Here is a 16,979-nt window from a genome sequence, read left to right as displayed (position 1 = left end):
CACGTGGGCTCCAGGATGGTGTTTGTTATGCTGAATCAGAACCACCTTGTCTGTTTTTAAAAAAGACACTATATGTAAAGAAACTAATGGAATTCTCCTAATTCTCCTTGGAGAGTTTGATTTAGTTGGTTAGCCATGGAATCAGGTTCATATTTATAACACCACATGCAATGAAGGAATTCTGATTCTGTTTGAGAACACATAATGTTTAGTTCATTTGGAACTGCAATGCATGAGTCTCTTTGATAATGAGATAATGTTATTTTAAAAGTAGGTTATGATAGTTAGTAGAATTTTAACAGTGAGAGGCAGTACTGGGTTATATATGTAACATTGGGAATGCTGAGTTTAAATTGCACTCTTTAACTTATTAACTGTGTATCATTGTGTAAATCACTTAACTTCTCCGAGCCTCAGTTTTCTCATACTTTAAAGAATACCAGCAGTAGCCTTTCCACTGATAGCACCTCAATAATTAGATGAGATCAGGTGCATTCAGGGTGGTAAGGCCATAGACTTTAGCACCTCACTAATTAAAAAGACACTATATGTAAAGAAACTAATGGAGTGTATTATGTTAACTTGCCTCCCTCTTTACTTACCCATTAAAACTTCATAGCAATAAGTGTATTGGCAAAACAGTGCTGCGTGGTAATCATATTATTAGTAAATAAATCTCTCAGTTGCATAACAGGTGTTTAGATATCTTCCCACCTGAATGGACGCCAATGCACAACTTTGTTTATAGGTATCTCCTTCTCTCTCAGAGACTAAGTGTTTAGTGGGTGGCATTTGGGCGAGTAAAATTACCTTCTGTTATTATTAGCTTGCTTTAAAATTTAGGGAGATATGCCCAGATATAGGTCTTGTAGGAATTTCGCCTTAACTATTAAGCAGTATTATTCACACAGAGACATTTCCTTCCCCAAATGCTCCCTCTCATTTCCGACCATTCTATGTCTCTTGAGCAAATCCCCTATTTACAGTACAGTCGTTTGACTGACCAGTTTATGAGGATACAGATCCTGCCCATAGTTCCCCTATTAACTACCTAAGAATGTTTGAAACCCTCTTAGTAGATACAAGATGAAAAGGCAGGTTCAGCTGTCTATCAAATTGTATCCGAGGAACTGAAATTTTTTAGAAACCTCCATTAGGCCTCATACCACCCCCCTGAGGCAAGAGAGAAGTATCAGGCAGTTTCATGGAGACACAAGCTGAAACCCAGAGAGAGGTTACTCAATCTGCATCTTCTAGCTGGGCTGCGGTGAGTGAGGAACAAAACGGAATTTCCTCCTAGGGAGCAACTTACCTTCTTTTGATTTGCCTGATTACTGGAGTGCATGAAAACTTTTGGAAAGTGGTGATGAATGTGCAGAAGAAACCCCGGAGAAAGGATTAGCGCGTTTGTTTCCCAGTTTAGTCAATGAATGATTCGTTTTTCATGCAAAAGCAACGGCACCGTTTTTGTTTTGCAAAACACTTCTGTGGAAAGGACCCCTTGGAGGAAGGCGAGAAGGAAACGCCGAGCGATTCAGGAATGAAGACAGCGATTGGAAGGACGCTTCTTTTTCTCTCCACCTCCTTGCACAGAGCAACCTGCGCATATATTGCACGCTAGAGGGCACTTGAGGTAGCAGAGAAATCGCCTCCACCGCCACTTCAGCGGGACTGGTGGCCGGCCGAGGCAGGCTGCAGGGGCATCCGAAAAGCCGTGCAGGGTTCGTTCACACGGCGGCAGCGTAGCTTTAATAATCGAGCAAACAAAAACACTCCTTAGGTAGCATTACGCCGCTTGGACTAATAAAGAAATTCTGCTCACATTCTCAGGAATGCGATTTCCTTTCAACTTCTTGGAGCATTTGTCGAATGCCTATTTAGCCGTCTTCCCTGGAATCGCCAACTTGATAACAACTATCAGCACTGTACACTCTATTTTAGGCGTCATAAGAGGTCCCCGTAGGGCTTTTCCACCCGTGCACCTGTATGCCCCTGTACACGCGTAATGATACGGGAGTATACGTGTGCAAATTCCCAAATGCTGGCGATCTCCTCAATCAGACTTAACATCAATGAGATTGAATTACTAGGTTTTAATATTGAATACAATCTGATACGTGAAACTTGTAGTATTTCAGGGGGGAGGGAGGAGAAACTCCCCTTTCCCCTTTCTTCCTCTTTCTTTTTTTTTAAAAACACAATGTGAATTCCTTTTTTTTTTTTTTTCCATCTTCATGGCTCCCATTTTAAAACAAGAGGGGTCTGAAATTTTAATCAAACTGCTCTTCTCTATCTGAAAAGAGAAAGTGAAAATGCTAAGTGAGTAGTCCACAAAACCTGGGCTGGCTTATTTGATAGCTTTGTACCAGTCCCTTCAATGAATCCACTGCCCCTCTTCCCTCCCCCAGTTTCTGTGTGGAAGCTGAATCAGAGCTTATCTCTTTTCTAGCACCTGGGAAGATGGGAGATAATGCCATTTTTAAAACCTTCTCCAAAAGGCTCTCAGCACAGATGTGGTTTTCACAAGTGTTTACACCTCCATTTACTGAAAATATAATGGCCAGCTCCAGATTAGTAATTACAGTCAATATTAAGAGATCCAGGCCTAAGTTCAGGGACAGCCAAAACCAGCAGCCACAAAGTGTAGAGCATCACACTCTGAATGGCCAGCTCACCGATGTTTACAGCCTAAGAAGCCATAACCACTTCCAAAGAAATCAGTTCAGTCTTTCAAATCCCTAAACTTGGTGAAGTCACCACATGATAAATTTAGTGTGCATATGCTTTCCTTTATTTTATTTTTTTAAAAGATAGTTTTTTGTTTCAGAATATTCTTTATCTTTCTCATAAATACATAGATAGGTATCATCAGGAAAAAACAAACAAAGCAATACATAAGGCAATAGTTTCTTACAGTTTAACAGAGTCCCCTGGAGCATTTGTTACAAACCCAGGATTCTCAGCCCTAGACAGATGCAAGGCACGAGAATTTAATTTCTAGCAAATCCCCTGAGCATAGGGAGGCAGGACCTGGTCCAAGTGGGAGACACACTAGGTTTGCTCACACTCATGTAACGCATCACATCTGTTTATGAGTTTAAGGAGAAAAAAACAACTGGTTTGAAACAAACTCTAAAACTTAAAAAAAGAAACTTTCCTAAATTTATTCAAACATTGACAAAGTTCTTTAGGCTGCTTTCTGAATTTTTTTCATCCTTATACAATTGGAGTTGAAAATAACATTTTAAACTTTCTTTTGTCTAATGCCACAGTTGTAATATATTACTTAGACCCCCACCCTCCCCAAAAAGAAAAAGGACATGGTTGTTTTTAGATTTCTTTATTAGGATTCCTTAACATAAAATGTAAAAACAGGACTGAATTTCCCTAAAATATTACATATTAATTGGTGTAACATTTATGTTTTGGCCATCTCCATATTTTACAGTCTTAAAGTTTTTATTTCAACTCTTATTTTCAAATACCCTTGGCAGGTATCACATTATGAAATCCCTTTGTTCACGGAATCCTGACTCCTCAACTTTTTATGTGTAGGAGCTATTCCAGGAATGAATGAATGAATGAATGAATGAGTTAGTCTAAATTTGGAAGCAACTAATAAATCTCAAATTTCTCAGTGATCATACTATGGTAAACACATTTTATTTTTGTTTGGGGATTTTTAAAGATTATTTTAGTTTCTAAGCATGTCCTGAAGAAGAGGAGAAAAAAAATTGAAGTCTAATGCAGCAAATAATCATGTTCTATTCTACCATTCCCTGCTCAACCTGTAGAAGTTGGAGTCTCCCTAGCTCTTCTACACCTCCCAGGCCTCTACTTCCTGTAAGCCTTCTGATACCCTACTCTCTAATTAACCAGTCGCTTCATTGACTGTCTCCGAAAGTCAAAATGATAGCAAAAATCCAGCCCATGGTGAAAAAGTAGTGTCTTTTACTACTAGAGTGCCTCTCCATCTCATTCAATTGCTGTAGACTCCTCTGCAAAATTGTCTGCCTGTCATGAAACCCAGGCTGGGGAACCCTTGCCTCATGCTACTCTGTGTCTTAGTCAGCGAAGGGTATTCTGGATGCGGTGCTCTCCACCCCACCCTCAACTCTTTATCAGATTATACTCCTGACCATTCAGATAAGCCCCTCTCCTCTCCCCAAAGGCTCCACAACACAAGCAATTTCAGTGTCCATTCCAAAAAGCCTTCACAACACAACCCCCTTCCTGCTGGAAGCCTGTAGCCCTGGAAAGGATGCTGAAAAGAAAACACTTTCTTAAGGAGTTAGGCTCTCACCATTGTGACATTACGCTGCATCTTATTAGGCGTGGGTGGAATTGTTAAAGAGGCAAATGCCTTGTCTTTCAGCATCCCTGATTATTTTAGGAATATCCTTATAGGGCTTTATTACATTATCTTAATCCTCTTTCACACTGCTTAATCATCCAGACCTCTCCTAAGAATCAGGAGGAAAGGAGTAGGAAATTCCTACTGCGGTGCTTTGAGCAGAGATCAGCAGGGGAGAGGGGACTACAGTGAATTCTAGTTGGCCAAACCTCAATGACTATGTCTGTAACTGCTCTCAGAGTAGCTGAGGACAAGGTGAGTCAAAACATACTCATCCTAACCCCAGGTACGGAAAGCCATTGGGTTCTGACTCTCTTCACTTTGTCAAAATAGGGTGGTTTTTTTTCACCCTTTAAGAAAATGAGATTTGAGGATATTGTCTATCTCTGCCATTCTGGCTTCCTCTGGGGATGAGTTTGTTATCCGTGACAATACCCAGCCTTCAGCAACAAACAAGCTTTTCTTTAGTTCTCACTGAGGGAAGAAGGTGCCCCAAGGAAAGGTTCAGGCCAGTTGTTTAAAGTGCAAATGAGAGGCTGGGAGGAGGGGGCAGAAGCTAACTGGGGTGGGGGTGGGGGACATCTGCAAATAGTATCCACAACAGAAATAAAGAAAATTAAAAAAAGTAAAAGTGAATGCCTGGAAATGAAGCCCAACCCAAGATGGGATTTCTTTCTTTGTCCACTTGGGACTGCCCGGGCTAGCAGCAGTTACATTGTGATTGAGGTTTGATGGCTGTTCTTTTTTCAAGCCTGAATTAGCCAATTCCTGAATACCGAGGAAGCGCAGCGTCTGTGGAAAGAACAAACAGTTATTTAGTGACTGCCTGGGGAGAAAAAAAGTACCTCCCGGTTCTCTTCAGCCCTCCCTCTCCGAAATCACTCCCTAAGTTTCTTGTCCATGACAGCTAGAATGTGAAACAGAGATGAGACCGAGAGCCAATATTCTTTTCAACATTTCACAATGGGATGTTAGACTCAGCACACACACACACACACGAAATGTCAAATCTGCATGTATATTATAAGCATATTGTGTCTATGTGCTCATTCTGCTCACTCTCTCATTAATTTGAGTCAGACAGCACAAGCTCTGCAGACCTTGTGTCTGGTCCTCTGCACTCTTTTCTCCATCTGCTTGGGCTCTGTCCCCAGATGGTAAAACCCTTCCTCAGAAAGCACTTCTAAGGCCCAGGGAATGGACTCCTTTGGGCTTTTCTATAGAGGGAGTTAAACAAAAAAGTAAGGATTACTTTATCTTTTTTTCTTTTTTTTTTTTTACTAATCTTATTAAACGATGATCACAGTGGATGATAACATTTCCACATATTAGCCTCAGTGATAAGCAGAAAAGGGACCTCCTAATGTATGATCCCTTCTTCTCACACCAGCTCTCCCCGAGGATGGCCATTTCTCAAGATCAGAGTAGGGTCCATCAGAGGATTTGAAGGAGCCACAGACAGGGCATCTCTGGATGGAGGCTGAGTTGCCGCACGCCTGATGCCTACGCAGAAATCTGGAGGCAGGACACAGTGAGGAGACCTTTAGCGATGCCTCCCTTTATTCCCAAGCAAGTTCTGCTCCCCTTTTCCCACCTTATTGCGCACCCCTCTGCTCTCCCTCGTCTCATCGCTACAAAGCAGTAGAAGCCTGGAGACATCAGGAATGCGCTCCACCCTCAAGACTGTGACACTCGGCCTCTAAACCCATATCTTCTGAGTAGAAGACAGCGGTCTTACAAACACCCCACTCTGTTCGAAAGACGCTCTTGGAATAACAAGGAGATAAGCTACCCACGAGACCCCACTGGCCTGTGCGCCCTCTACCCCCCCCCCCCCCCCGGAGAACAGTTGTGGGTCACGCTTTTTAAGCTAACGCAAGCCCCAAAGCTCAGGTAAGCCTCGAGACACTAAGCTCTCGGGTACCTCCTCCGCATCCTTTTAGCGTCTGCCAGCCTCTTAGCTGGGAGCTTGGCCCTCCGCGGTCTGCGCGCACTGCACGGAAGGGCGCATCTCCACCCGCCGCCTCCTCTGGCTGCGGAGACGCGCGGGGCGGGCTTGGTCGCGAGCAGCTAAAAGTTGTGCGCCCACTTGGTAAGGGGGAGAGCCGAGGAGCCACGAGCGAAGGGGGAGGCTGGGAGGGGGCGGGGAGGGGGACTGCTTACACGAATTTCCAAGTGGTAGACCTGCCTCTGCGCTCTGCCCAATGAGATCCGTCAGGGGAGGCACCCGGTTCACTTTTCCACATCACTTCACAGTTACATTTGGCAGGCAGGCGGGCTCGCACGCCGGAGCGCTCAGCCCAGATTTAGAGGATTTATTTGGAATCTCCCTGCCTCCTCGAAGCTCGTCCTCCGTCGCCGGTTTGCGCACAGACGGTAGCGTCCACCCAGCCGCTCCACTTGGGGCTGCGGACACCCAGAGCCCAGCGCGCCCGCTCTGCGTCTCCGCGCCCAGCCCCGCAGCTCCTAGAGGCATGAACGGAATCCGGAGGCACCTGCCCAGCGCGCGGGGACCATTAGGTGCTCGCCGCCCTCGGGAACCAACCCCGAGTCCCTCCAGCCATTTGTGAACCAAGAGGCTTGAAATTCGCCAGCGCGGAGGCAGCCACACAAGAGTAAGTGATCCCCCTTTCCCCCGTTTTTCGCCATGCCCCGGGGACCCAGAAGGGACCGTTTCTTGTAGGAATTCCCATGCCCCTTCGGACACCTTGCGCGCCTCCTTCGGCTCAGATGGTGGATGCGGGTTCCCAGTCCAGGCGGCGGGCTGTGCTGGATCTTCTTTCCTGACATGCAAGACCAATTGGGCGCCTCAAGTCTTGCCTGACGATTTTTGCAAACCTCTGTGGCAGTCGATCCTGGGGATTAGCAAAGCAGGCCGTGCCCCTCCAGTTTTCCTGCGGGTCTCCCTCCTTTCGGTGGCCCGGCGATTCCGCCGCCCCTCGACCCAGGCAGGCGCAGCTGCAGCCGCGCGCCTTCACTGCGGGGGCTGCGTGGTGAATGGGAAGCACCTGCCGCTGGTGGGGAGGCCGGTGAGAGACGGCGAGGAAAGGAGGGAAGGGGAATGGGGTGCCCTCTCTCTGGTTTGCTGCATCTCTCCACCCCCGAGGAGAGGGAGGGCCACCCCCGCGGTGGGGCTGCGGATCACGACTCAGCAGCCAGAACCCCAGCGCCAGGCTTTCCCACAAGTGGCTGCTCCAGCCAGGGAGGCGCGGTTTCGGCTGCAAACTTGCGGGATCCCGCGCCGCCCCGCGGCTCTGCAATCTCCCAGACGCTGCCCCGCACCCAAGCAAGACCCTCAGGCAAGGTCCTTTCTCAGGCGGCGAGACTGAGCTTACGGAGGCCCCCAAAGCGGGGGACTCCTCGGTCCCTGCCCCCCCTTCCCCGCCCCGGCGCCTGCAGAGCTTGAGCTGCGCTTTCTGTCATCTCACTGCTCCTATCCGCCAACCCTTGGCGGGGGGGTGTGGGCGCGCCCCTCGCAGGACCGGAGGAAGAGAGGGCTCTCGCCTGGGTTCTGCCAGCGCGTAACAGGTTCCTAAGGGACCTACTCCCGTTCTCCTACGCTCCAGCCGAGGTTGGGAGACAGTGAAAACCTGCCGCCTCCAACGGTGATGCCAACAGGTATCCACATTTTCCTCCGCCCTTTCCCTCCCCAAGACCAAAGCCTTCCCCTCCCCAATCTGGCCGCAACCTCAAAGTTTCCTGGTGGTCGACCCTTCCCCGCAGGCACAGAGCCGGCGGCAAGTCCAGGACTAGCCCTTTGCTTCCGCGAGCGGAGATGGCAGCTGTTTGCTTGGGTTGCTAAATGTAAGAAATCAAACAACATTAATTGTTTATTGTTGCAAACGCACAACATTAGTCTGCAATGGAAAGTCGGGCTGGCAGCTGCTCACTTTAGCTCCAATTAAAGGCTGGAGCTTGTAATCGGGCGAGCGGGAGGGAGACAAGGACCTTTCAACTTTACCACCCTTTCCTGAAGATTCCACGAGAGTTTCCTCTTTAAGAGGCACGAGCCGGCGATCCCTTAGCGCGCCCGAGCTGCTAAAGGGATCACCGGCTGCTTTCTCCACCCGGCTTCTCAGTACTCGCGAGCTGACAGTGGGATGAAGGGGACGCGGGAGAAGGTAGGCGAGAGCACTGCTCTCTGACTTCCGTGAGGTCGCAGAGCCCAGAGGAGGGACTGGGTTCGGTTGGGGCCCTTTGGACGCGCCTGTCCTCTTTTCAGCACTCCTCTCAGCCATCTCCATGGTTAACAGCCCTCCCCGGGCTGTCACCTGCGGCTCCATTATAGGCGCTTTTCAACTGGAAAACTCTAGGTGGGAAAGAGATATTTATGTAAGATCGGCGAGTGGGATTTTCCATCCATTCAGCCTCACCGCTGTACCTCTCTGCATGCAAAACGAGCCCCATCGTTCATGCTAAACACCGCTGAGATTGCTGCCCGGCTACTGCCTTCGTCTGCCTGTCCACTTTAGCAGGGGTTTTGTCTGGGGCGCGTGAGTGTGTGTGAGTGTGTGTGAGTGTGTGTGTGTGTGTGTGTGTGTGTGTGTGTGTGAGAGAGAGAGAGAGAGAGAGAGAGAGAGAGAGAGAGAGATTTCTCTAATGAGAGACCTGATACCATTGAAGAATGTTCTCTGAGGCTTACATTTTTTTTCCCCCACTCGAAGGGAGTTCTCCATAATCATCACGTCCAGACATGTTTTTCCACTTTCCGGAGCTCTGTGGTGGAGAGGAATTGTAGGGCTATCCCTCTTATTCAATAAGAATACTACCAATAATATTCCATCATTCTACTTGAGCCCATTAGAAGTGCGCGGTCACATTAGCCATCCTTGCTGGAGCAGTTGCAGGGTTTTGAATCATCTCTGATGTATTATTTTCTGGGCTCTGAAGAGGGCTTGGACTTGAGAGGATCTGTTGTGAAAACAGAGGGAAGAGGCTCCCTGGCGACTCCGAGGGTTGGTCTCTGCAGTCGGGGTTGTTCGGTGGCTCTTCTGTGCCCCGCGCCACCCGCCCGAGTGTCCGGTGTCTCGTGACCGTCCCCGATAGGCCAGATGTTTTGAACACACAGGCTCATGTTTTCTGAAATCTGTGCAGAGATGCTACCACCTAAACTTTTGAATCTTTCTCCCTTGCAACCTGGACCTTGTATTTCCAATTATTCCTCTTAAAGATCAATGCTTCATTTTAACAACCTGCAATCTCCTAAAGCTCTCAAGATTCCAGTGAGGCACGTCTCTCCACCCAACACTCCAGCCTTTTTGGGCTACATTTTTGGTATCTGGGATGCATTTCATGAGTTCTGGATGGTGTTATGAATTTAGCTGTAGCCCTCACTAGGAGGACCCCGCTGTGCACATATCAACTCTAGAGGGAAGTCTTTAACCTGAAAAATAACTTTATTGGGGTATTATGCAGAACTCTGGTCAGTAGCCCTCCAAAGCAACCCCTTAAAGAGCACTCTTTAAGTAGCCAATGGTGGTATGCTGGCTCAAAAACAAACACAAACAAACAAAACCCATAAACTATGCTCATCAGGATTGCTATAAACCACTTGAGAAAGCATTTTTAAAGACTGTAGTATGAATATACCCATGACACACCCTTTCCTTGTCAACTACTTAAGTGCTGACACTCCTGGTTCCCAGGAAGCATCAGACTGTTGGAGCAAAACCAGGAAACTCCAAAGAACGAGGGAGTCATGATTCCATTCGAGAAATTGTACCTCTGGGCTTTGCTTTCTAGGTTCCTTTCACTGTTTATTGGTGAGGAAAAAGAGCAAGCACATAGCGGAAAGTTAGACTCCACATTTCATCAGCTGTTCAGGAAAACTTACTAATGCTTTAAAGAAAAATAGTAATCTTTATTTTTCTACTCAAGGTGGCACACTGTATGCTTTATCAACATTCCAGTTTGAGCAAATTTTCCATGCAAAACCAGAAGCTTTTCCTGGGTAAAATGACCTTCCATGTACATATCGGCCAAGTTTTGTGGTTGACAAATCCAGGGCCCGATAGAACCAGAGCAGCCTTTTAATTATCGAGGTAATATAAGGTCCCGAGACTTTCTTGTGAAATTAACTGTGCTCGGTGGTGCTGCTGGTTTCAGTCATTTTATATTTCTTACAATATCTAGAGAAGCAGAAAAAAATGTAGATTTCAGCACTGTTGGCATTCACAGCTGAAATGGACTAACTTTGCTTTTCAGTTTAGGAATAGGCTCCTAACTTTGGTGTGTTACACACTTCCTCCGGAGCGTGGAATGAAACCATGGCTGATTCTAGTGCACACACACACACACACAACTTCCAGAAAGCCTGAAAATGTGTCCAGATAACTAACTCATTTATTGGTTCAAGTATGAGATTTTTTTTTTTTATCATGTTTCTTTGCCACTTCATCTGCCTTAGATTGTTTGATTTGCCCTCCTGGCTCTTGAATTTGTATACCGGCCAGTCTCTTTAAAATCAATGTATCTGTTTGTGGTGTGGGCATGTTATCAGTGTATATACTTGTGAAATAGAATAATATTTTGATGTACTGAGGCTGTCATCTGATTTAGTGAGGCTTAATCAACCCAAGAGCTATAATATTGGTCCTCTCTCATTTCATTCCCATGGACGTTGTGATAACCAATAGATTTCTGCTGAACTCTCGGTTCCTGCCTCTGGGACCCACTTCAGATGTAACCATGAGTAGAAAATTAGTTGAACCTGGCAACTTCAAAAGGTCAGAAAAAAAAAAAAGAAGTTCAAAGGATGCCCTATAGCTGCTTCTCCCCTGGGTTGCCGCAAAGTGAATCTCCCTCAGCACTTCACGGCAAAGTGCCAAGGCCAGTACAGTTCCTCGTTCTGATCAAATCCCAAGCTTTTACTTCCAAAGTTTTACATCATATGCTATTCCCTCTTGTAAATATCATCCATCTTCTTGGTTTTAGAAGTCTTTTCCTTTCAGTTTTATTAGTAGGCAGAATATATAGATCTGATTTGGGGGTATCTCTTTGGAAAAGCATCATCAAAGAATAATGTTTGTATTTAGAACCTTTGAATTCTTTCCTTGGCTACCTTTGCTGCCAGAGACAACTGCAGACATTAGCATGATGGTCGGTTGGTTGAGGGCTAAGCTCAGAGTTGGTGCTCAGTAAATGTTTATTTGATGCATTTGCCATTAGCAAAGAGGGTGCATTCTCAGTAAAAGGGAGAGGAGGGCAGGATACGATCATATCCAAAGTCCAATATTGTAATGATCTACTTCAATCTTCTCTACAGACGCTTTGTAAATTGTCCTGAGTTTATTTTTAGACAGAATGTCTCTCTCTTAAAAAGAAAATCGACTTTATTCATGTTTCACAAAGTATATTTTTCTTCCTTTGAAATCACTTTTAAATGATAGGGGGATATAAAAGTGACATGAGTCATCTTTGTAACAGTGAGAATGCCTCCCAAACTAGACTTGCATCAAGCATGCTGTTAAACCGTGTGTGACGCAAGGTTATATTTCATTGGAAAAAACTGCTCTAATCATGGTAGTGTTGCCTGTGGAAAAGGGTCCGCTCCGTTTCCTTGTGGGGGATGTTTAAAAAAATTACCAAGAGAAACGTACTTTTTATCTCCTTTCTTTGTTCACTTCTTTTCTTTCTTTCGTTAATACACTTTTTATTTAAATGGACCAGTTCATATTACCCTCTTGTTAATTGCGAGTCTGGGTATCTTAGAAGATAATTCTACTCTCCTATGTACTGCTCTTAATCAGCAAGGTACCTGGCCCTCACATATGCACACAGGGAAAAAAAAATACATATATGTATATAATTCATTTCATGGTAAGGTGCTTTTGTGGACGTGTCTACTGATATTTTAAGCAATTTGACTATCTTGCAAAAAATAGTGAGTGGAATCTTTTTAATCCTTTCTATGTATATCATTAAGTGAAAATATTATCAAAGTATATTGATGTGCTATTAGCAAGAAGAATAATATTTTCCAGGCATTGTTCCCTCCTAGAGAGAGGAATGCATCAAATATGATTATTTGATTCTGGATGTGAGACACAAAAACCATAAAATATGCAGACGAGGAATGGTGCAAACACCGTAGGGGCCGCTTCGCTTCCTTGTGCGTGCAGCCTCATCTCCGAAGTTGATGGAACACCCACAAGAGCACACCATCCTCTCTAGTAGTCAGTTTACTGCCGTTCCAGCTTGGCAAACAGAGTTTAACTTTTCTCTGTCCGAATAGGTCCATCTTCAAAATGGGGATTCTCGGAAATAGAAAAAAATGGTGTCTATTTTTATTGTAGTAAAACATACCTGCCTTTGAGTTTCTCTCACATACTGTAGCTGAAGATAGTCTACTTTTTTCCAATCTGTATAAGCAGCCTAGTCAATTTTCATGAACTCTGTGTGCTTTGAGAAGTCTCAGGAATATTTTTGTCAAACGATGATTGCTTGCTCTTTGGCTGCTTGTCTAGCCCATCGTCTGTGTCTGTAGTTCGTGGGAACAGTGTCAGTGGGTGGCGTGTAAGCTACCAAATCTGCGATGTGAGAGAGTGATGGGATGGTGCCCTTGCAAGGTGGCTACTGCCCAGTGTAGTCTAATGGGCGGAGCCAGGACTTACTGTGCTGGGTACCCGGCTGCACGGCAGCCTCCCTCTTACAGACTCTGCAGCCCTGGCTCGGTGATAGACCTGACTGTAAGCATTTCCATCCTTCTGCAGCAAGAAGGGACAGCTCCTAGTTTCTAAAGATCATCCGTTCTGCCGAAACTCCTTGAGATACATGGAGAAAGTTTGTTGAATACTTTGTTGAGTACTATGTGAATCAAATCTCTCACTGGCATTATCTTTGCTGAGCTCCCTTCTGAGAAGTGTTTAGAGATCACCTCGGCCTCTTCTTTGCATTAATTGGGACACTCCACTCGCCCAGTCTCACAGAAATGTAGGTGACAATGCAATGCAAGGGAATTTTTCTTGTGGAAGAAAAGTACCAGGTTGTGTTTTTCCATGAGTTGTTATAACTCAGTTGACAGTGAACAGCTCTGGTGTGGATGTGCATTTCTTGCCCTTGGCCTTCTCGGGAGAAGATCGTGATGGGCAGTGCCACGTCTTGTATCAAAAAGAGAGACTGGGTTGACCGGGGTGGGGGGGTGTAAAAATACTACCCTTTAGAGGCCTAAGAAAACTATTAGAAGTCGTTAATTGTATGTTAGGAGCAGGTAGGGAAAGCTATTTGTGAAATGTTATTTTATTTATACCTAACTTGTTGCATGCCATTCATTTTAAAATCAAGGGTTGGGAAAAGATTATTTTATTTATTATTTATCTACATAGAACACAGCAAGAAATTGAAATAAAGTCATTTTATAAAATCAGTTAAGATTCTTTGTTAAGCACATGTAACATCCCATAAATACTATTATTTCTGACAAAGAGTTTTACATACCTTATCTTGTTTCATTTTTTCCTGCAATCTTTTCAGTTAGATGGTATTAAATACAGAGCATTGGTTTCTTTCTCTGCCACAACTGGAATAAATTTGCCTTGGTTACCTATGTTACCAATGATGGAACTGTGATTCTAGACTACTTCTGTCTGAGTCCAAAGTCAATGTTCTTAACCACTGTGCCTGGGAGCTCCCCACAGTTCACCTGTGTGATAAACTTGGTAAGAATAAGATTGACTCCTATTGGTTGCCATGGTTTGAAGGGTGTTACTGACTTGCAATCTTGCAACCTCTGGAGTTCTCCAGATGAGATTCGAAAGTGGCCCCATACACAGAGGGCAAGGAGACTGGAGAAAGGGGCCAGTCGCTCCACATTGATAGGTGGTGGTTTTAATAAGCAAGGGAACTTACATAAGGAGTTTGACTTGGGCAGCCACAGACAAGTTGCTCTCTGCACCCTCCCGGGAGAATCTTAAAAGTTTACATAGAGGCCTCGATGGGGTCCAGTACCATGTTCAGTCTAGATGGTCTCAACAGTGCATTGCTCTCTCCAGGTTCTATTCTTGAGTGGCTCCTAGAGTAGGAACGGTGGGCAGAACCTACATTCCAAGGACCAGGATGGGGTAAAGAGCCTCCTGTGATTGCCCTGGTCCAGCTGGATGGTCACTGATGGTCCCATTCTCTCCACGGCCTCTTCCAACAAATAGGCAGTATAAATTCTTTTCACTCTTTCCGTCTCTGACTATTCCACCTTGAGCAGGTGATTTAAAGTCAGCAAAGGGTGTGGCTTTTCAACGAAGAAGGAGGGGCTTAAAGTGGCTTTGACCAATGCCTTCCAGGCACTGCCCTACCTTTGATGAGCTTTGACTTCCTCTCATCTTCTTGAAATGATCTCAATACAGTTCTGCTTTAAGCAAGTTTAACCCAATAGATTTATCTTCAATAACTTAACTAACCTTATGATTTTAAGAAAGTTTTTATAAATAAAGGCCCAGCTCTATAACTCTGGGAAAGGGACCTTATTTTGACCTTTTAGACTTTGCATGTTTCCCCCTTCTGAAACACCTGGGAATTTTAGAAAAGCTTCAATGGCCCAAGAAGGTCCCGACTCCATCTTGGGATTTATTTATCAAAAAGAGAAGGGATTTATTTATTTATTGTTGCCAAGATGGCCAATAATTATAGAACTTAAAGAAACAAATGCTCCTGGCAGAAAAAGAGGCGCATGTCAGTAACTGAGCAAAATCGATCTGACGGGGGTTAGTTTGGCAAATGATATGCTTTGGGGTAGACAGACACAGCTGGGTAAGGAGACGGTCTGATGCTTAGGAGAACACAATCAGAAGGATTGTGGCTGGGGGGAGAGAGAAACAAGCAAACACGTGTGTGCGTTTGTGTACATCAAGCATTTAGATCCTGTTCTGCCCAGGGAATCCGGTCAGGGAATCCTGAAGGCTCTAGGAAAGGTGATTCTCTTGTGTTATTTATACTTGGACCACATGTGTGTGTCATTCCTTTCCAAAATCCAAAACCCATTTCTACCTGTTCCGTTCTGGTCACCCATCGCTCCCCCTGAATTGCACGGGGCCACGCCCCCAAATCACGTCGCTGTGTTTCTGAAACACCACTTTGAATGCCGTGTGCATTTACCTGTTTTGAAACAGCCTGCTAATGGCTCTAAATTCAAGGTCAGAAACATTTTTAATAGAAACTCTCTGGTCCTGTGTGTCATTTTTTGCCTCCGTGAAATATCGCGGCCACTAGGCCCAGTGGATAATAAAAGCATAATTTCCTGTCAGCCACAATAATCTTCTGGATTGAATCCTAAAGTGTCTGTAAAAGCCCATTTTTATTTTGGACGTCACCTGTCCGTGTGTGGCTTATCATTTGGAACTTGACATTGTTTGCAAAACCAATGGTGCGGTGTATTTTTGCATAATGACTCACTGTATTTGAGAATTGATTGAATTCACCTTGATCCAGTGTTGGGCCAGGAGAGTAAGATCCAGACTGTAATTAGAACTGTCTTGGAAGTGTGAGCGTGAATGAAAAGGCGAATTGCAAGTATGTTACCCAAGAGAAGATAGCTTCTTATGGGGGGATGCTCAAGACTTTTTTTTTTTTGGAGGAATTCCAGAGAGACTGTAAAATCTCTTCATCTCACTATCTGGGTGTAAATCAATGTAGCAGCATTATAATAAAGTGACTTGCTCGGCCAGACGTACATATTGCGGTTGGAAAATCTAAAAACGAATTGATTTTTTAACCCAAGCTTTACACCCTTGTGCAATGTCTTCTTCCTTGTATACAGTTAAGCAGTTTGGGGATGCCACTGCCATTTAAAATGTTTATTAATTCTGGTAACAGTGACATAACATGCGGCTGCATCTCAGGAATTCTTTAAAACTATTATTGGATCATCAAAGAGACAATATTAGCTCTGCCCGTGACAGAGATGCACGAATAGAAATAGTGTGATTCTAACTGTCATAGTAGAGTTCCATTTCTCTACAAGTGGCAGGTCTTACCACCTCCTGATAAAACGCATGCGTGTGGGGACATACCAGTCACTGGGGCAATTGTTCCCGTGTCACTCCTGAAGTTGACACGAAGTGTGGGTGGAATGTTATGACATCATGCAAAATCCTATATATTCATACACTTAGGTACAGGGTTTCCAAAAAGTCTGATACATGCGTGTAGTCTCACATACACAGTGATAGGAAGTAGTTGATGGGTGTGGCTTTAAGTGGTTTTCCCACCACTGAATCCTTCAGGCCATCAAAAGGAGATGGTCTGACCAGGGAGCTGGTCTTATTCTCTGCAACCCCTGGCTTCTCCAACTGCGGTCCTCAAATCAGTAGCCTCTGTGTCACAGGAGAGATGATTAGAGATGCAAAATCGCGTGCCCCCACCCCTAGATTCACTGGTTCAGAATCTGCATTTTCTCCGAATGTATACTAAAGTGGGAGAAGCGTCCCACCCAGGCTGTCCTGAAGGTGAGTCCACCAGGACGCATCAGAGCTGATTGCCAGATATTCAGGAGCGTCCCCGGAGCTGGTTCACGTTCATGCTAAACTTGAAGTTGGTCATGGTAGAAATATTTGTATTGTGGAAATCAGAAATCAGGCATTTTTTAAATTTTCCCTTCAAGAGCTACTTATTATATACTTAACAGCACACTCTTGCC

At 45.0% G+C, this 16,979-nt stretch overlaps 1 protein-coding gene across 1 annotated transcript in view; it reads left to right on the top strand.

Annotated features, from left to right (window-relative positions):
* Window positions 1-6,225: 6,225 nt before the first annotated feature.
* The window catches only part of CDH8 (cadherin 8), a 334,727-nt gene continuing 323,973 nt past the window's right edge, over window positions 6,226-16,979 (top strand). The window contains exon 1 of the mRNA XM_024551526.3: window positions 6,226-6,969. The gene's annotated coding sequence lies outside the window, so the exon portion shown is untranslated. The remainder of the gene's footprint in view (window positions 6,970-16,979) is intronic.

This window comes from Desmodus rotundus, chromosome 12 (genome assembly GCF_022682495.2).
Source record: "Desmodus rotundus isolate HL8 chromosome 12, HLdesRot8A.1, whole genome shotgun sequence".
NCBI classification, from domain to species: Eukaryota; Metazoa; Chordata; class Mammalia; order Chiroptera; family Phyllostomidae; genus Desmodus; species Desmodus rotundus.
Note: the sequence above shows the minus strand (reverse complement) of the source record. Positions and strands in the feature narration are given on the sequence as shown.